The sequence below is a fragment of the Gorilla gorilla genome, chromosome 20 (genome assembly GCF_029281585.2).
Source record: "Gorilla gorilla gorilla isolate KB3781 chromosome 20, NHGRI_mGorGor1-v2.1_pri, whole genome shotgun sequence".
Taxonomy (NCBI): Eukaryota; Metazoa; Chordata; class Mammalia; order Primates; family Hominidae; genus Gorilla; species Gorilla gorilla.
This window is the reverse complement of record NC_073244.2, coordinates 65,682,943-65,703,267: the sequence shown is the minus strand read 5'-3', so window position 1 is coordinate 65,703,267 and position 20,325 is coordinate 65,682,943. Positions and strand designations below refer to the sequence as shown.

The 20,325-nt window shown below is 47.3% G+C and overlaps 7 non-coding genes and 1 pseudogene across 7 annotated transcripts; 1 reads left to right on the top strand and 7 right to left on the bottom strand.

Annotated features, from left to right (window-relative positions):
• Nucleotides 1–7,181: 7,181 nt before the first annotated feature.
• On the bottom strand, nucleotides 7,182–7,292 carry MIR519A-2 (microRNA mir-519a-2). The gene has a single exon (NR_128601.1). It is a non-coding gene; the product is annotated as a microRNA mir-519a-2 (primary transcript).
• Nucleotides 7,293–8,398: 1,106 nt separating this feature from the next.
• On the bottom strand, nucleotides 8,399–8,508 carry MIR516A-2 (microRNA mir-516a-2). Its single transcript, NR_128599.1, has one exon. It is a non-coding gene; the product is annotated as a microRNA mir-516a-2 (primary transcript).
• Nucleotides 8,509–11,307: 2,799 nt separating this feature from the next.
• On the bottom strand, nucleotides 11,308–11,426 carry MIR1283-3 (microRNA mir-1283-3). The gene has a single exon (NR_128598.1). It is a non-coding gene; the product is annotated as a microRNA mir-1283-3 (primary transcript).
• Nucleotides 11,427–12,808: 1,382 nt separating this feature from the next.
• MIR516A-1 (microRNA mir-516a-1) lies at nucleotides 12,809–12,918 on the bottom strand. Its single transcript, NR_128597.1, has one exon. It is a non-coding gene; the product is annotated as a microRNA mir-516a-1 (primary transcript).
• A 2,297-nt stretch (nucleotides 12,919–15,215) lies between these two features.
• On the bottom strand, nucleotides 15,216–15,323 carry MIR1283-2 (microRNA mir-1283-2). The gene has a single exon (NR_128596.1). It is a non-coding gene; the product is annotated as a microRNA mir-1283-2 (primary transcript).
• Nucleotides 15,324–16,848: 1,525 nt separating this feature from the next.
• On the bottom strand, nucleotides 16,849–16,956 carry MIR519A-1 (microRNA mir-519a-1). Its single transcript, NR_128595.1, has one exon. It is a non-coding gene; the product is annotated as a microRNA mir-519a-1 (primary transcript).
• A 1,094-nt stretch (nucleotides 16,957–18,050) lies between these two features.
• Nucleotides 18,051–18,157, bottom strand: MIR522 (microRNA mir-522). The gene has a single exon (NR_128594.1). It is a non-coding gene; the product is annotated as a microRNA mir-522 (primary transcript).
• Nucleotides 18,158–19,400: 1,243 nt separating this feature from the next.
• Nucleotides 19,401–19,501, top strand: LOC115931678 (uncharacterized; annotated as a pseudogene).
• The last annotated feature ends 824 nt before the right edge of the window (nucleotides 19,502–20,325 follow it).

The window sequence follows — 20,325 nt, the reverse complement described above, 5'->3', positions numbered from 1 at the left end:
TCACCGGAGATCAGGAGTTCAAGACCAGCCTGGCCAACATGGCAAAACCCCATCTCTACTAAAAATACAAAAAATCAGCCGAGCGTGGTGGTGGGCACCTGTAACCCCAGCTACTTGGGAGGCTGAGGCAGGAGAATCGCTTGAACCCAGGAGGCAGAGGTTGCGGTGAGCCAAGATTGTGCCATCGCACTCTAGCCTGGGCAACAAGAGCTAAACTCCACCTCAAAAAAAAAAAAAAAAAAAAAAGAATGATAAATTGTGTGATTGTGACAAGACAAAGGGGCTTGGGCTAGGGGAAGTGACCAGGAAACAGTGGGGAACTTAAGGAAGATAAGGGTTAGTAGCTGAGTTGTTTAGCATATGGACTCCTGGCCCCTGCTGATAGGAACATTCTTCTCTTCCTGGCGCAGGAAGGGCGTTTTTCTCATGATAAATTTTACGATCTACTTTTACGTAGGAAGGGGGAGGTCAGATGCATCTGCTTTTTCCCACAGGCTTCCAGGTCGAAATAATCCATGTGCTGACGCTATGACTTTGGGGTGACATGCCCTGAGCCCCTTCAATATATACTAGCCCCTTGCTGACTGAGAGTTGAGAGAGCACCATTCTCTGCCTGGTATGTTTGTTGCTAGCTAATCCATCCCGCCAACTGTGGCCTCCCAAACTGCTGGCGTTACAAGCAGCACTTTGGGAAGCCAGGCCAGGAGGATCATTTGAGCCCAGGAGTTCAAGACCAGCGTGGGCAACATAGCGAGACCCCCATCTCTACAAAGAGTACAAAAATTAGCCAGACATAGTGGCACGCGCTCCTGTAATCTCAGCTACTTGGGAGGTTGAGGTGGAAGGATCACTTGAGGCAGACGTTGCAGTGAGCCAAGCACTCCAGCCTGGGTGACAGAGCCAGATCCTGTCTCAAAATAAGAAAGTTTCGAGTTCCATTCGGTTCTCCCACCCCCCCGGCTGTGGGTCTCAGCAGCTCGGGCGGCGGGAGGAGCCGCAGCGACCAGGCAGCCCAGCTTCGCCAAGGCTCTCGGCAGCCGCGGCCCGCAGACAGCCGGCACGCGCCCTCTCCGCCACAAGGATGCCCAAGAGGAAGGTCAGCTCCGCCAAAGGGGCCGCCAAGGAAGAGCCCACGAGGAGATCGCGCGGTTGTCAGCTAAACCTGCTCCTGCAAAAGTGGAAGCGAGGCCGGGTGGGGTGGCTCACGCTTGTAATCACAACACTTTGGGAGGCTGAGGCGGGCGGATCACCTGAGGTCAGGAGTTCGAGACCAGCCTGGCCAACATGGTGAAACCCCGTCTCTACTAAAAATACAAAAATAAGTCGGGCATGGCGGTGCGCGCCTATAAGCCCAGCTACTCGGGAGGCTGAGGCAAGAGAATCGCTTGAACCGGAAGGCAGAAGTTGCTGTGAGCCGAGATCACGCCATTGCACTCCAGCCTGAGCAACAGGGTGAAACTACGTCTCAAACAAAACAAAACAAAACAAAAAAAAAACAGTGGAAATGAAGCCGAAAAAGGCAGCAACGAAGGATACATCTTCAGACAAAAAAGTGTGAACAGAAGGGCAAAGGGGAGCAAAGGGAAAACGGGCCAAAGTGGCTAACCAAGAAACTAAAGATTTATCTGCAGAAAATGGGGAAAGGAAAACTGAGGAGGCCCAGCCTCTGATGCCCAGTCTGATTCACCATATACCACGTCTCATCAGTGCTCCCTGTCTCCCTTCTTGTAAAACCCAGAGGAATCTTTTTATCAACTATTTTGTAAATGCAAGTTTTTCAGTAGTTCCAGAAACTTTTTTTTTTTTTTGAAACAGAGTCTTGTTCTTGTCGCCCAGGCTGGAGGGCAGTGGTGTGATTTCGGTTCACTGCAATCTCCGTCTCCCGGGTTCAAGCGATTCTCACGCCTCAGCATCCGGAGTAGCTGGGATTACAGGCGTGCACCACCATGCCCGGCTAATTTTCATATTTTTAGTAGGGACAGGGTTTCACCATGTTGGCCAGGCTGGCCTTGAACTCCTGACCTTAGGTGATCCGCCCACCTCGGACTCCCAGAGTGCTGGGATTACAGGCGTGAGCCAATGCACCCGGCCAGGGTTCGTGTTTATATCCTATAATACAAAGCATATTAAATGGCAATATGGAATCAGTTCCGCATTTAGTGTCTTGAACATTTTAAATTACTTCTATTCTCATGTCGTATTTTGGAATTGTTTCCTAAAGAAAACCACTCCTTGACCATGGCTCTCCCTGTTAGAATTGTATGGACTCTGTAACATCTTTGATGGTGGTAGTTCTGTTTTCCTAGTAAGTTTGTTTCTGCGCTGTGAAAGATGAAAAATTTGAATATGTAGGGTACATGCTATTCAATTGTGAATTGGAGGGACGTCCGTAACAGCTGATCAACATGTGAAGATACTGGTACTTGATAGCCTCTTAAGGAAAATGTGCTTCCAAATTTTAAGCTGGAAAGTCGCCGGAATAACTTTGTAGAAGAATTATAATACATGGCCGGGTGCGGTGGCTCACGCCTGTAATCTCAGCACTTTAAGAGGCCGAGGCGGGCAGATCACCTGAGGTCGGGAATTCGAGACCAGCCTGACCAACAGGCAGAAGCCCTGTCTCTACTTAAAAAAAAAAAAAAAAAAAAATTAGCCGGGCATGGTGGCATTCGCCTGTAATCCCAGCTACTTGGGAGGCTGAGGCAGGAGAATTGCTTGAACCCGGGAGGCGGAGGTTGTGGTGAGCCGAGATTGCATCATTGCACTCCAGCCTGGGCAACAAGAGCGAAACTCCGTCTCAAAAAAACAAAACAAAACAAAACAAAACGATTTACAATACATGGCTTTCTTAACCAATACATGGTTAAGAATTGTGTACAAATGGAAATGTCTGTACCGATCTTCAACCAATAAAATCTCAGTTATGAAAGAAAAAAGTAATAACGTTCCGTCTATTGTATCCTCACGTGAAGAATAATTCCCACACTTAAGTGCTTGCTTTGGCAGCACACATTAAACAATGAAATGATAGGTTCCCACGGCCCCTGCGCAAAGGTGACAGCCAAATTCACGATGGGTTCCGTATTTAAAATTAGGGGAAAAAAATTTCTCACACTTAAACAACAAATCACTTCTTGTTGGAGTAGATTCTAGATATGCCGTTGATCTGAAATACAAATTTAACCGGGTTTCCCTGCTCTGGGTAGCCCCCTTTGGCAATTCAGATAAGGGTCTTTTTTGGGAAGGCAATAGGTAGGAATACGGAGATGTCAGCAAAGGGAAGGGGCTCTCAGGGATTTCTATGGATTGTGCAGATGTCCTGCCAGGTCCCAAATTTCCCCAAAAGATCCTGAGTCCAGGCAGAAAGGACCACAGGGCTCCAGAAACCAAATGAAGTGGCCCAGAGTGGGAGCCTTTGTCATCAGATTCCATGACTGAAAGACAGCCAGGAGCAGAGCAAAAATCCCAGGGACTCTCTCTACCAGAAGACGCCTGCTCCATCCAGATCAAACCCAAACTGTCACCAGAGAATGATGCCTGGCACTCCTTTCCCCTCGGCTCATCCTGCCTGCACCAGTGCAATGCCCTGGTGTTCCCAGTCCAGATGCCTTCACTCCATCCAGTGCCCCAGGAGGGTCGCCTTGCAGTTATCAGAGAGGAAGATGGGGTCTTCCACCCTTGTGAGCTTCCCAGATATCAGGGTCTGCCTGCCTCACTCCATTCCCAAAGGATGTTCTGCCCAGTTCTCCCAGCCTCCTGCTTCCCTCCAGGGACCACCTGGTAATCATTGGTAAGATTCACACTTCAGACAACCAGAACCAACTCATTATATTAAAAGTGGTCACAACAGGCCACCCATTCAAGACTGGTTTTTATGAAATGCCCACAAGAGGCAAATCCAGAGGTAGAGAGATATAGAGTAGTTGCCAGGGTCTGAGTGGAAGAGGGGGGTGGGTACTGAAGGCAAATGGGTATAAGCTTCTTTGGGGTGATAAAAATCTTCCAAACTAGAGTGGTGGTGGTTGCAAATATGCTAATGTTCATTTGTAGTCCAAACTACCAGAGACCGTGGAGGAGCAGAGGCAGGAAGATCTCTAAAGCCTAGTTTAGCCCGGGTGGCATAGCTAGACCACTGTCTCTAAAATAGAAAAATTAGGCTGGTCACTGTGGCTCACGCCTGTAATCTCAGGACTTTGAGAGGCCGAGGTGGGCGGATCACTTGAGGTCAGGAGTTCGAAACCAGCCTGGCCAACATGGTGAAACCCCGTCTCTACTAAAAATAACAAAAATCGGCTGGGCATGGAAGCATGTGTGTAATCCCAGCTACCTGGGAGGCTAAGGCACAATAATTGCTTGAACCCAGGAGGTGGAGGTTGCAGTGAGCTGAGATCAGGCCAGTGCACTCCAGCCTGGGCAACAGAGCGAGGCTCCATCTCAAAATAAATAAATAAAAATAAAATAGAAAAATTAAATCAAATGTGCATTTATGATGTGGTTATGCACCCTACATTTCAGCTTCATTTTCCCAATAAAAACTCAAAGCCCATGCACTCCACCTCCGTGCTCTTGCTAAGCTGTGCACATCCCACCTGCAAGGGACACTGAGGTTCCCTTCAGCTCTACCTCAACCCAAGTCAAGGGAGGTTCTGTAAACCAGTGCAGGCATAATTTCCATGGAGTAGAAGGTGTTGAGGGCTGGACGAACAGGCATCACTCACTGTGGCAACAAGAGCTGTTGTGCATCCCATCTGTTACTAGGGAGCCCCTTCTAGGGCCCTAAAGGCTTTCGTGAAAGTATCTGTGGTTGGCCGGGCACAGTGGCTCACGCCTGTAATCCCAGCACTTTGGGAGGCTGAGGTGGGAGGATCATCTGAGGTCAGGAGTTCCAGCCTGACCAACACGGCGAAACCCCGTCTCTACTAAAAATACAAAATTACCTGGGCATGGTGGTGCATGCCTGTAATCCCAGCTACTTGGGAGGCTGAGGCAGGAGAATCGCTTGAATCACCTCCAGGAGGCGGAGGTTGCAGTGAGCCGAGATCGCACCATTGCACTCTAGCCTGGGCAACAAGAGTGAAACTTTGTCTAAAAAAAAAAAAAGAAAGTATCTGTGGTTTTGTCTTGTGCGACATTTATCACTGCCACTGAGATTCATCTTGTCTACAATAGTTTGTTTCTTATATTAGCCACAGCAAACATTTCACATCTTACTGAGCAACTGACACTTAGATGTGAGCTTTTGCCCGGTGGAATGGTACCTTGGAATCGTTACCCACAGAAAATAGGATAAACAGGGCAGCTGTAGTCAAAAGAACTCACTGGGGTTGGCATTAGTGGGTGAGGGTTGAATCAACCACACCCTTCCTGCAGAGAAAGCAGGTCTATTCCGAGAAATGATGGCAAGTTTTTGGGGAAGAAAAACTAAAGACACAAATGAATAGGAAAAAAAAAGAAATTTTATTAATATTGACATCCGTTGGGGATTACAAAATAGACTGGATAGATGTGGAGCCGTTCTTAGTCTCTTAATGAAGGACACATGATTTGGATTGATTACACTAAATTGCTGGGAGGCTAGTGTTTCAAATGATCAACCCAAATGAAGTCTCTGGGACCAGGTGCCAGGTGCCACGTAATCTGTGTTTTTAAAGAGATGGGATCTTGGTATGTGGTCCAGGCTGGCCAACATATGCTCACAGGAAGAACAATTCCTACACATAAGTGCTTGCTTCAGCAGCACACATAAAAATAAATGAAATGGGCCGGGCACAATGGCTCGTGCCTGTAATCCCAGCACTTTGGGAGGCTGAGGTGGGTGGACCACCTAAGGTTGGGAGTTCAAGACCAGCCTGACCAACATGGAGAAATCCCATCTCTACTAAAAATACAAAGAATTAGCTGGGTGTGGTGATGCATGCCTGTAATCCCAGCTGCTCGGGAGGCTGAGGCAGGAGAATCGCTTGAACCAGGGAGGTGGAGGTTGCAGTGATCCGAGATCGTGCCATTGCACTCCAGCCTGGGCAACAAGAGGGAAACACCGTCTGAAAAAATAAGTAAATAAATAAAAATTAGCCGGCGTGGCGGTGGCTGCCTGTAATCCCAGCTATTCGGGATCAAAGGTGTGATCAGCTCATGGTATAGCCTGGAAATCAAAGGACCCTCCCACCCCGGCCTCTGCAGTAGCTGGGACTGTGTGCCCCACGATGCCTGGCCATGTCAGCTACATTTGAAATGGGTCATCAGGACAAGGCGGCTCACACCTTTAGGATCCCTTGACCTCACGAGTTGAGACCATCTTAGGCAAGAGAGATTCCCTTTCTATCAAAAATTAAAAACTATCGGCCAGGCACGGTGGCTCACGCCTGTAATCCCAGCACTTTGGGAGGCCGAGGCGGGCGGATCACAAGGTCAGGAGATTGAGACCATCCTGGCTAACATGGTGAAACCCCGTCTCTACTAAAAATACAAAAAATTAGCCGGGCGTGGTGGCGGGCGCCTGGGGTCCCAGCTACTCCGGAGGCTGAGGCAGGAGAATGGCGTGAACCCGGGAGGTGGAGCTTGCAGTGAGCCGAGATCGCGCCACTGCACTCCAGCCTGGGCGACAGAGTGAGACTCCGTCTCAAAAAAAAATAAAAATAAAAATAAAAACTTAGCCAAGTGTGGTGGCATGCCCCATGTAGTCCCAAAACTTGGTAGGCTGACTCAAGAGGACCACTTGAGGCCGGGCGTGGTGGCTCACGCCTGTAATCCCAGTACTTGGGAGGCAAGGGAGGTGGATCACTTCAGCACAGGAGTTGACACCAGCCTCCCCAACATGGTAAAACCCTGTCTCTGCTAAAAATACAAAAATTAGCCGGGCGTGGTAGCCCACACCTGTAATCCCAGCTACTCGGGAGGCTGAGGTGAAAGAATCACTTGAACCGGGGAGGGGAAGGCTGCAGTGAGCTGATATTGCACCACTGCACTCCAGCCTGGGTGAGTGTCACCACCAGACTCTCTCTTGAGAAAGAAAAATAAAAAAAGACCTCTTGAGCCCAAGAGATCTAGGTGGGAAGTGCCACCGCACTCCAGCCTGGGCAACAGACACTGTCTTGGAAAAAAAAACAAAGCAAAAACAGAACCCAACATCATCCAAGTCTGATGATAAGCATGCTCTGCAAATGTATTACAATCAGCATCAACTTCAACGTTGCTTTTCTCAAACAGTAACACTCTAAAAGGATGCACTTTCCTTTCTTTCAGACAACAGAAAGCGCTTCCCTGTAGAGGGACACAGCCTGAGATCTTCTTGCTCCGGCACTGTGGATTTTTTGTTGGAATCTTCCTTGACCAGGTCAAAATGGACACAAAAATAAAGATGCATTTATTGGCCCTGTTTGCATGTTTTCTGGAATCCAGAGCATAAATCCCTAAAAGGACCATCTCCAGTTCCTTGCTTCAAAGAATCAGCAGGTTAGTCCTGTTCATCAAGGGGCAATCCTCCTGTGTTTTGTCTCCAGAAAGAAAAAGCAATGCCTACTAGATATACATTGTATTTGCACAAGAGAATTAGGCTGGATTTCTAGAGAACAGCAAATGGACTCTGAGCCAAGTGTTCACTTGGGTTCCAGTACAGGGACACACAGTCCCCATGGAGGCACCCAAAATGGAATCTAAGATGTTGAAGAATATACATTGTCACACACACAAACATCCTCCAGGACAGACCACAGGCGAGGCCATAAAAGCTCCTTAATAAAATTTGAGCAGAAACACACAAGTAAGGGTGGGGCACGGTGGCTCACACCATTAATCACAGCAGTTTAGGAGGCCCAGGTGTGAGGAGCACTTGAGCTCAGGGGTCCAAGACCAGCCTGGGCAACATGGTGAAACCTCATCTGTACAAAAAATACAAAAGTTAGCCAGGTGTGGTGGTGCATGCCTGGAGACAGGTATTCAGGAAGCTGAGGTGGGAGGTGGAGGTTGCAGTGAGCCAAGATCGCACCACTGCCCGACAGCCTGGGTGACAGAGCCAGACTCTGTCTCAAAAATCAGTCAATCAATCAACAATAAAAATGCAAAAATTAGCCCGGCGTGGTGGCACATGCCTGTAACCCCAGCTGCTCGACAGGCTGAGGCAGGAGAATTGCTTGAACCCAGGAGGCAGAGATTGCAGTGAGCCGAGTTCCTGCCACTGCACTCCAGCCAGGGCCACAGAGCAAAGAAGACTCTATCCCGAAAAGAGGGCCACTTGAACCCAAGAGATCTAGGTTAGAAGTGCCACCGCACTCCAGCCTGGGCAACAGATACCTTGTCTTAGATAAAAAAATAAAACAAAAACAAAACCCCACCATTATCCATGTCTGATGATCAGCACGCTCTGCAAATGTGTTACCAAGATCAGCGTCAACTTCGACATTGCTTTTCTCAAACCGTAACCCTCTGGAAGGAAGCACTTTCTTTTCTTTCAGACAACAGAAAGTGCTTCTTTCCTCGAGAAGGTCACAGCCTGAGATCTTCTTGCTCCAGCACCGTGGGTTTTTTTTTTTTTTTGGAATTTTCCTAGATCAAGTTAAAATGGACGAAAACATAAAGATGCATTTATTGGCCCTGTTTGCGTGTTTTCTGGAATCCAGAACATAAACCTCTAAAAGGACCATCTCAAGTTGTTTGCTTCAAAGAATCAGCAAGTTAGCCTTGTTCATCAAGGGGCAATCCTCCTGAGTTTTGTCTCTGGAAAGAAAAAGCAATGCCTACTACACATACCTTATATTTAACCAAGAGAATTGGGCTGAATTTCTAGAGAAGAGCAATGGATTATGAGCCAAGTGTTCACTCAAGTTCCAGTATAGGGACACACAGTCCCAATGGGAGCACCCAAAATCGAGTCTACGATGTCGAAGGATATACATTGTCAAACACACAAACATTCTCTAGGATAGACCACAGGCTTGGTCATAAAAACTCTTCAAAATTTGAACCTAAATACACAAGTGCCGATGGGGCACGGTGGCTCACACCTCTAATCCCAGCACTTTAGTAGGCCAAGACAGGAGAATCACCTGAGCTCAGGAGTTCGAGACCAGCCCCGGCAACATGGTGTAACCCCATGTGTACAAAAAATACAAAAGTGAGCTGGGTGTGGTGGTGCATGCCTGTAGACACTAACGCAGCAGGCTTAGGTGGGAGGCGGAGGTTGCAGTGAGCCGAGAACGCACCACTACACTCCAGCCTGGGTGACAGAGCTAGACCTTGTCTCAAAAATAACCAACCAAACAAATAAAACACACACACACAGAAACAAAAAATGCCCAAGTTGATATCAGAGTATTCTCTGTATTTAGAACAGTATTTTGTGTCTATATGATATTTTATATATAAAGAACATATGATAAAATATACATTATATATTTTTGAGACTCTGTCTCAAAGTTCCATATATTATATGCTCACAGGAAGAATAATTCCTACACCTGAGTGCTTGCTTTGGCAGTGCACATAAAAAAAATTGCAGTGACAGAGATTACCCTGGCCCCTGCACAAAAGTGACATCCAAATTCATGATGGTCTCATATTTATCTATTTATTTTTATCTATTTAATTTCATTTTTATTATTTATTTTATTTTTGAGATGGAATCTTGCTCTGTGGCCCAGGCTGGAGTGCAATGGCATGGCTTCAGCTCACTGAAATCTCTTCCTCCTGGGTTCAAGCGATTCTCCTGCCTTAGCCTCCAAGTAGCTGGAAATACAGATATACACCACTGCACCCAGCTAATTTTTGTATTTTTAGTAGAGATGAGGTTTTGCTATTTTGGCCCTGTTAGTCTTGAACATGACCTCAGGTGATCCTCCTGTCTCGGCCTCCCAAAGTGCTGGGATTACAAGTGTTTGCCACCGCACCCGGCTGATTTGTTACTTTTTTTGAGACTCAGTCTCACTCTGTTGCCCAGGCTGGAGTGCAGAGGCTTGATCTCAGCTCACTGAAAGCTCAGCCTCCCAGCCTCAAGCAATTCTCCTGCCTCATCCACCCGAGTAGCTGAGATTACAGGCATGCACCAAGACCACGTCTCACTAATTTTTTTATTTTTAGTACAGACGAGGTTTCACCATGTTGGCCAGGCTGGTCTCGAACAACTGACCTCAGGTGATCCTCCTGTCTCGGCCTCCCAAAGTGCTGGAATTACAGGCATGAGCCACCGTACCTGGACTAGTCCCATATTTAAAGTTAGGAAAAAAAAAAAGATGCCCACACCTAAACAGCAAATCATTTGTTGTTCAAGTACATTTCAAATACATTGTTTATCTAAAATACATGTTTAACTGGGGGTAGGGTGTGAACCAAAGAAGAGTCCTTACTTTCTTCTTGTCTGTGCATGGGTTAATATTCACATGTAGTCCCATCTACCAAGGACTGGGGAGGGGCAGAGGCAGGAGGATCTAAGCCCACTTCAGCCTGGGTGGCATAGTGAGACCCCCGTCTCATGCATTTATCTCCTGGTCATGCACCCAAGATTTTAGCTTCATTTCCCCAATAAACACTGAAGCCCATGCACTCCACCTCTGTGCTCTTGCTGAGCAGTGCACATCCCATCTGCAAGGGACACTGAGGTCCCCTCAACTCCACCTGACCCCACGTGAGGTTCTATACCAGTGCCAGAAAAATTTCCATAAAGTAAGAGGTGTTGATGGCCACGCAGTGGCTCATGTTTGTATTCTCAGCACTTTGGGAGGCTGAGGCAAGCAGCTGACTTGAGGTCAGGGGTTTGAGACCAGCCTGGCCAACATGGTGAAAGCCCATCTTTACTTAAAAAAAAAAAAAAATCAAAAAGTAGCCGGGTGTAGTGGCAGGTGCCTGTAATTCCAGCTACTCAGGAGTCTGGGGCAGGAGAATCACTTGATCCTGGGTGGCATACATTGCAGTAAGCCGAGATCAAGCCACTGAACTACAGCCTGGGTGACGGTGAGACTCCATCTTAAAAATAAATAAATAAATAAATAAACCCAAATATTATCCAGGTGTGGTGATGGGCACCTGTAAATCTCAGCTACTTGGGAAGCTGAAGCAGGAGAATCGCTTGAACCCGGGAGGTGGAGGTTGTAGTGAGCCAAGATGGGATCACTGCACTTCAGCCTCGGTGACAGAGAGAGACTCTGGCCCCCAAAAAGGACCATTTAAATCCAAGAGACCTAGGTGGGATGTGCCACCGCACTCCAGCATGGGCAACACAGACCCTGTCTTAGAATAAAAAAGCAAAACCAAAACAGAACCCCGCCACCGTCCAAGTGTGATAAGCATGCTCTGCAAATGTATTACCGAGATCAGCATCAACTTCAACGCTGCTTTTCTCAAACCGTAACACTCCAAAGGGAAGCGATTTCTTTTCTTTCAGACAACAGAAAGGGCTTCCCTTTGCAGACTCACAGCATGAGATCTTCTTGCTCCAGCACTCTGGGTTTCTTGTTGAAATTTTCCTTGACCAGGTTAAAATGGACACAAAAATAAAGATGCATTCATTGTCCCTGTTTGCATGTTTTCTGGAATCCAGAACATAACCCCCTAAAAGGACCATCTCCAGTTCCTTGCTTCAAAGGCTCAGCAGGTTAGCCTTGTTCAAGAGGCAGTCCTCCTGAGTTATCTACAAAGAGAAAAAGCAATGCCTACTACACATACCTTTTTATTTTTTATTTTTTGAGATGAAGTCTTACTCTGTCACCCAGGCTGGAGTGCAGTGGCACGATCTCAGCTCACTGCAACCTCTGCTTCCTGGGTTCAAGCAATTCTCCTGCCTCAACCTCCCAAGTAGCTGAGATTACTGGTGGAGCTACCACGCCCAGCTAATTTTTGTATTTTTAGTAGAGATGGGTTTCACCGTGTTGGTCAGGCTTGTCTCGAACTCCTGACCTCATGATCCTCCCACCTCAGTCTCCCAAAGTGCTGGGATTACAGGCATGAGCCACCACGCCCAGCCCACATACCTTGTCTTTAACCAAGATAACTGGCCTGGAATTCATGAGAACAGCAATGGACGTTGAGCCAAGTGTTCACTTGAGTTCCAGGACAGGGGCACACAGTCCGGATGGGAGTATCCAAATGGAATCTAAAATGTTGAAGAATATACATTGTCACACACACAAACATTCTCCAGGATAGACCACAGGCTGGTATGTAAAAGCTCCTCCATAAAATTTGAGCAGAAACACACAAGTAAGAGTAGGGCACGGTGGCTCACATCATTAATCACAGCAGTTTAGGAGGCCCAGGCGGGAGGAGCAATTGAGCTCAGGGGTCCGAGACCAGCCTGGGCAACATGGTGAAACCTCATCTGTACAAAAAACACAAAAGTTAGCCAGGTGTGGTGGTGCATGCCTGGAGACAGGTATTCAGGAAGCTGAGGTGGGAGGTGGAGGTTGCAGTGAGCCAAGATCGCACCACTGCCCTATAGCCTGGGTGACAGAGCCAGACCCTGTCTCAAAAATAAATCAATAAATCAATAATAAAAATGCAAAAGTTAGCTGGGCGTGGTGGCACAGCCTGTAACCCCAGCTGCTCCGGAGGCTGAGGCAGGAGAATTGCTTGAACCCAGGAGGCAGAGATTGCAGTGAGCCAAGTTCCTGCCACTGCACTCCAGCCAGGGCCACAGAGTGAGACTCTGTCCCAAAAAGAGGGCCACTTGAACCCAAGAGATCTAAGTTGGAAGTGCCACCGCACTCCAGCCTGGGGAACAGACATCCTGTCTTAGATAAAAAACAAAACCCCACCACTATCCACGTCTGATGATCAGCACGCTCTGCAAATGTATTACCAAGATCAGCGTCAACTTCAACGTTGCTTTTCTCAAACCGTAACCCTCTGAAAGGAAGCACTTTCTTTTCTTTCAGACAACAGAAAGTGCTTCTTTCCTCGAGAAGGTCACAGCCTGAGATCTTGCTCCAGCACCGTGGGTTTTTTGTTGGAATTTTCCTAGATCAAGTTAAAATGGACAAAAACATAAAGATGCATTTATTGGCCCTGTTTGCATGTTTTCTGGAATCCAGAATATAAACCTCTAAAAGGAGGATCTCCGGTTACTTGCTTCAAAGAATCAGCAGGTTAGCTTTGTTCATCAAGGGGCAATCCTCCTGAGTTTTGTCTCTGGAAAGAAAAAGCAATGCCTGCTACACATATCTTATATTTAACCAAGAGAACTGGGCTGGATTTCTAGAGAAGAGGAATGGATATTGAGCCAGGTGTTCACCGGAGTTCCAGCACAGGGACACACAGTTTCTACGGAAGCAATCAGAATGGAATCTAAGATGTTGACGAATATACATTGTCTCACACACAAACATCCTCCAGGATAGACCACAGGCTAGGACATAAAAAATCCTCAATAAAATTTGAACAGAAATACAGAAGCTGGGCACAGTGGCTCATGCCTGTAATCCCAGCACTTTGGTAGGCCAAGGCCGGTAGATCATGAGGTCAGTTTGAGACGAGCCTGGCCACCTTGGCGAAACCCCATCTCTACTAAAAATACAAAAAATTAGCCAGGCTCGGTGGTGGGCACCTGTAATCCCAGCTACTTGGGAGGCTGAGGCAGTAGAATCACCCGAATGTGGGAGGGGGAGGTTGCCGTGAGCCGAGATCATGCCGTTGCACTCCAGCCTGGGTGACAGAGCGAGACCCCATCTCAAAAAAACAAAACAGAAAAACAAAAAAGCTGGGTGCGGTGGCTCAAGCCTGTAATCCCAGCACTTTGGGAGGCCAAGGCAGGCAGATCACGAGGTCAGGAGATCAAGACCATCCTGGCTAACATGGTGAAACCCGTCTTCACTAAAAATACAAAAAATTAGCCAGGCGCGGTGGCGGGTGCCTGTAGTGCCAGCTACTTGGGAGGCTGAGGCAGAAATACATCATGAACTGGGGAGGCGGAGCTTGCAGTGAGCCGAGATCGTGCCACTGCACTCCAGCCTGGGTGACAGAGCCAGACTCCATCTCAAAAAAGAAAAGAAAAGAAAAGAAATACACAAGTTTGGGTGAGGGACAGTGGCCGAGACAGGAGGATCACTTGAGCTCAGAAGTTGGAGACCAGCTTGGGCAATATGGTGAAGCCCTGTCTGTAAAAAAGACTACAAAAGTTAGGTGGCCAGGAGCAATGTCTCTCGCCTGTAATCCTAGCACTTTGGGAGGTCGAGGCAGGTGGATCACTTGAGGTCAGGAGTTCAAGACCAGCCTGAGAAAGAAGGTGAAACCCATCTCTACTAAAAATACAAAATTAGCCAGGTGTGGTGGTGCATGCCTGTAATCCCAGCTACTTGGGAGGCTGAGGCAGGAGAATTGCTTGAAGCCGGGAGTCAGAGGTTGCAGTGAGCTGAAATCACCCCATTGCACTCCAGCCTGAGCAACAAAAGCAAAATTCCTTCTCAGAAAAAAAAGTGAGCCAGGTGTGGTGGTGCATGCCTGTAGACACTAATTCAGGGGACTTAGGTGGGAGGTGGAGGTTGCAGTGAGCTGAGATTGCAATTCTACACTTTGGCCTGAGCAGCAGAGCCAGACGTTGTCTCAAAAACAAAGAAACAAACACAAAACAAACACACAAACAAAAAAACCCAAAGCGATATAAGAATACTCTTCATGTGCAGAAGAGTATTTTGTGCGTATATGATTATATATATAAGAATATATGACAAAATACATATCATACTAGCCAACATGGTGAAATCCAGTCTCTATTAAAAATGAAATATAAAAAGTAGCCAGGTGTGGTGGCGTACTTCTGTAATTCCAGCTACTCAGGAGGCTAAGGCAGAAGCATTACTTGAACCCGGGAAGCGCAGGTGACAGTGAGCCGAGATCTTGCCACTGCCCTCCAGCCTGGGTGACAGTGAGACTCCATCTTAAAAATAAATAAATAAATACATAAATAAAACCAAATATTATCCAGGTGTGGGGATGGGCACCTGTAAATCTCAGCTACTTGGGAGGCTGAAGCAGGAGACTTGCTTGAACCCGGGAGGCGGAGGTTGTAGTGAGCCAAGATGGCGTCACTGCACTCCAGCCTCGGTGATAGAGAGACTCTGCCCCCAAAAAGGACCATGTGAATCCAAGAGACCTAGGTGGGATGTGCCACCGCACTCCAGCATGGGCAACACAGACCCTGTCTTAGAATAAAAAAGCAAAACCAAAACAGAACCCCGCCACCGTCCAAGTGTGATAAGCATGCTCTGCAAATGTATTACCGAGATCAGCATCAACTTCAACGCTGCTTTTCTCAAACCGTAATTCACCAAAGGGAAGCACTTTCTTTTCTTTTAGACAGCAGAAAGGGCTTCCCTTTGCAGAGTCACAGCTTGAGATCTTCCTGCTCCAGCACTCTGGGTTTCTTGTTGGAATTTTCCTTCACCGGGTTAAAATGGACACAAAAGTAAAGATGCATTTATTGGCCCTGTTTGCATGTTTTCTGGAATCCAGAACATAAACCCCTAAAAGGACCATCTCCAGTTCCTTGCTTCAAAGAATCCGCAAGTTAGCCTTGTTCACCAAGGGGCAACCCTCCTGTGTTTTCTCTCTAAAGAGAAAAAGCAATGCCTACTACACATACCTTATCTTTACCGAGAACTGAGCAGGATGTCTAGAGAAAAGCAATGGATTTTGAACCAAGTGTTCACATGCGTTCCAGTACAGGGACACAGTCCCGATGGGAGCATCCAAAATGGAATCTAAATTAGCCAGGCATGGTGGTGCATGCCTGTAATCCTACCTTCTCAGGAGGCTGAGGCAGGAGAATTGGTTGAACCAAGGAGTAGGAGGTTGCAGTAAGCCACGATCGCGCCACTGCACTCCAGCCTGGGAGACACAGCAAGAGTCCGTCTCAACAATAAATAAATAAATAAACAAATAAATAAAAATACAAAAATTAGTTGGGTGTGGTGGCTCACGCCTGTAATCCCAGCTGCTCAGGAGGCTGAGTCAGGAGAATGGCTTGAACCTAGGAGGCGGAGGTTGCAGTGAGCAGAGTTTCTGCCACTGCCCTCCAGCCTGGGTCACAAAGCAAGACTGAACCAAAAAAAAGGACCACTCGAGCCCAAGAGATCCATGTTAAAAATGCCACCGCACTCCAGCCTGGGCAACAGACACCCTGTGGTAGAGAAAAACAGGCCGGGTGCAGTGGCTCACGGTTGTAATCCCAGCACTTTGGGAGATCGACGTGGGCGGATTACCTGAGGTCAGGAGTTCGAGACCAGCCTGGCCAACATGGTGCAAACCCTGTCTCTATTAAAAATACAAATAATTAGCCAGGCATGGTGGCACAGGCCTGTAATCCCAGCTACTCAGGAGGCTGAGGCAGGAGAATTGCTTGAGCCTGGGAGATGGAGGTTGCAGTGAGCCGAGATCACGCCACTGCGCTCCAGCCTGGGCCACAGAACAAGACTCTGTCTCAAAAACAATAACAAGGCTGGACGCGGTGGCTCACGCCTGTAATCCCAGCACTTTGGGAGGCTGAGGCGGGTGGATCACGAGGTCAGGAGATCGAGACCATCCTGGCTAACACGGTGAAACCCAGTCTCTACTAAAAATACAAAGAATTAGCCGGGTGTGCTGGCGGGCGCCTGTAGTCCCAGCTACACAGGAGGCTGAGGCAGGAGAATGGCGTGAACCCGGGAGGCAGAACTTGCAGTGAGCCGAGATAGCGCCACTGCACTCCAGCCTGGGCGAAAGAGCAAGACTCGGCCTCAAAAAAAAAAAAAAAAAAAAAAAAAAAAAAAACCAAAAAACCAAAAAACCCCAAAACTAAACTAAACAAAACAAAAAAAACTCAGAAGCCCAACATCATCCAAGTCTGATTATAAGCATTCGCTGCAAATTTATTACCAAGATCAACATCAGCTTCAACGTTGCTTTTCTCAAACAGTAACACTCTAAAAGGATGCACTTTCTTTTTCAGAAAACAGAAAGCGCTTCCCTCTAGAGTGTCACAGCCTGAGATCTTCTTGCTCCGGCCCTGTGGATTTTTTGTGGGAATTTCCTTGACGAGGTTAAAATAGACACAAAAATAAAGATGCATTTATTTGTCTGGTTTGTGTGTTTTCTAGAATCCAGGACATAAACCCCTAAAAGGACCATCTCCAGTTCCTTCCCTCAAAGAATCAACAGGTTAACCTTGTTCATCAAGGGGCAATCCTCCTGAGGTTTGTTCCCAAAGAGAAAAAGCAATGCCTACGACACATACCTTACCTTTAACCAAGAGAATTGGGCTGGATTTCTAGAGAACAGCAATGGATTTTGAGCTAAGTGTTCACTTGAGTTCCAGTACAGGGACACACAGTCCTCATGGGGGCATCCGAAATGGAATCTACGATGTTGAAGAATATACATTGTCGTAAACAAAAACATTCTCCCGGAGAGACCACAGGCTATGCTGTAAAAGCTCCTCAATAAAATTTGAACGGAAACACACAAGTACTGGTGGGACACGGTGGCTCACACTTCAATCACAGCACTTTAGGAGGCTGAGGCGGGAGGATCACTTGAGCTCAGGAGTTCAAGATGAGCCTGGGCAACATGGTGAAACCATGTCTGTAAAACAAATACAGAAGTTAGCCAGGTGTGGTGGTGCACGCCTGGAGACAGCTATTCAGGAGGCTGAGGTGGGAGGTAGAGGTTGCGGTGAGCCAAGATTGCACCACTGCACTTCAGCCTGGGTGACAGAGCGAGACTCTGTCTCAAAAATAAATAAATAAATAAATAATAAAAAATACAAAAATTAGCCAGGCATGGTGGCACATGCCCGTAATCCCAGCTGCTCAGGAGGCTGAGGCAAGAGAATCACTTGAACCTAGGAGGCAGAGGTCGCAGTGAACAGAGTTCCTGACACTGCACTCCAGCCAGGGCCACAGAGCAAGACTCTATCCCAAAATAGAGGGCCACTTAAACCCAAGAGATCTAGGTTGGAAGTGCCACCGCACTCCAGTTTGGGCAGCAGACACCCTATCTAGGAAAAAAAAACAAAACAAAACAAATGCAAAACTTCAACATCATCCACGTCTGATTATAAGCGTTCTCTGCAAATGTGTTACCAAGATCAGCGATGCTTTTCTCAAAGCGTAACACTCTAAAGGGAACCATTTTCTTTTCTTTCAGACAACAGAAAGCGCTTCCCTCTAGAGGGACACAGCCTGAGATCTTCTTGCTCCAGCACCGTGGATTTTTTGTTGGAATTTTCCTTGACCAGGTTAAAACGGACACAAAAATAAGCACGCATTTATTGGTCCTGTTTGCATGTTTTCTGGAATCCAGAATATAAACCCCTAAAAGGACCATCTCCAGTTCCTTGCTTCAAAGAATCAGCAGGTTAGCTTTGTTTATCAAGGGGCAATCCTCCTGAGCTTTGTCTCCAGAAAGAAAAAGCAATGCCTACTACACATACCTCATATTTAACCAAGAGAATTGGGCTGGATTTCTAGACAACAGCAATGGATGGAGAGTCAAGTGTTCACTTGAGTTCCAGCACAGGGACACACAGTCCTGACAGGAGCATCCAAACTGCAATCTAAGATGTTGAAGAATATACATTGTCTCACACACAAACATTCTCCAGGATAGATCACAGGTTACGCTGTAAATGCTCCTTAGTAACATTTGAACAGAGATACACAAGTACAGGTGGGGCGTGGCGGCTCACACCTCTAATTCCAGCACTTTAGGAGGCCATGATGGGAGGATCACCTAAGCTCAGGAGTTCGAGACCAGCCCCAGCAACATCGTGAAACCCCATGTGTACAAAAAATACAAAAGTGAGCCAGGTGTGGTGGTGCATGCCTGTAGACACTAATTCAGCAGGCTTAGGTCGGGGGTGGAGGTTGCAGTGAGCTGAGATCACACCACTACACTCCAGCCTGGATGACAGAGCCAGACCTTGTCTCAAAAATAACCAACCAAACACACACACACACACACACACACACACACACACACACACACACAAATACCCAAAGTGATATAAGACTATTCTCTGTGCATAAAAGAGTATTTTGTGTGTATGTGATATTACATATATAAAAATATACGATGGCCGGGCATGGTGGCTCACATCTGTAATCCCAGCACTTTGGGAGGCTGAGGTGGATGGATCATCTGAGGTCAGGAGTTCGAGACCAGCCTGACCAACATGGAGAAACCCCATCTCTACTCTAAATACAAAAAATTAGCTAGGCGTGGTGGCACATGCAAGCAATCCCAGCTACTTGGGAGGCTGAGGCAGGAGAATCGCTTGAACCCAGGAGGCAGAGGTTGCCGTGAGCTGAGATCGTGACATTGCACTCCAGCCTGGGCAACAAGAGTGAAACTGTGTCTCAAAAAACAAACAAACAAACAGAAAAAAACAAAAAAGAAAGCTCCATATATTGTATTCTCACAGGAAGTATAATTCCTACGCATACGTGCTTGCTTTGGCAATACGCATAAAAAAATTGAAATAACACAGATTACCACGACCCCTGCACAAAGGTGACACTCAGATTCATAATGGTACCATATTTATCTATTTAATTCTTTTTACTTTTATTTTATTTATTTACTTATTTTTGATACAGAGTCTTGCACTGTCGCCCAGGCTGGAGTGCAATGGCGCAATCTCGGCTCACTGCAACCTCCGCTTCCCGGGTTCACACGATTCTCCTGCCTCAGCCTCCCAAGTAGCTGGGACTACAGGTGCCAGCCACCATGCCCAGCTACTTTTTTGTATTTTTAGTAGAGATGGGGTTTCGCCATGTTGGCCAGGCTGGTCTCGAATTCCTGACCTTGTGATTCACCCGCCTTGGCCTCCCAAAGTGCTGGGATTACAGACGTGAGCCACCCTGTCTGCCCTACTTATTTATTTTTTGAGACAGAATCTCGCTCTGTCGCCCAGGCTAGAGTGCAATGGTATGATTTCGTCTTACTGCAATCTCCTCTTCCTGGGTCAAGAGGTTCTTCTGCCACAGCCCCCCAAGCAGCTAAGATTACAAGTGTAATTTTGTATTTTTAGTAGAGTCGAGGTTTTGCCTTGTTGGCCCAGCCAGCCTTTAACTCCTGACCTCAGGTGATCCACCTGTCTCGGCCTCCCAAAGGGCTGGGATTACAGGCATGCGCCACCATGCCCGGCCTATTTTTATTTTTTTGAGATGGAGTCTCACTCTGTTGCCCAGGCTGGAGTGCAGCGGCGTGAACTCAGCTCATTGAAAGCTCGGCCTCCTGTCTCTACTAAAAATACAAAAATTAAGGCTGGGCGCGGTAGTTCACGCCTGTAATCCCAGCACTTTGGGAGGCCGAGGCGGGTGGATCACAAGGTCAGGAGATCAAGACCATCCTAGCTAACACAGTGAA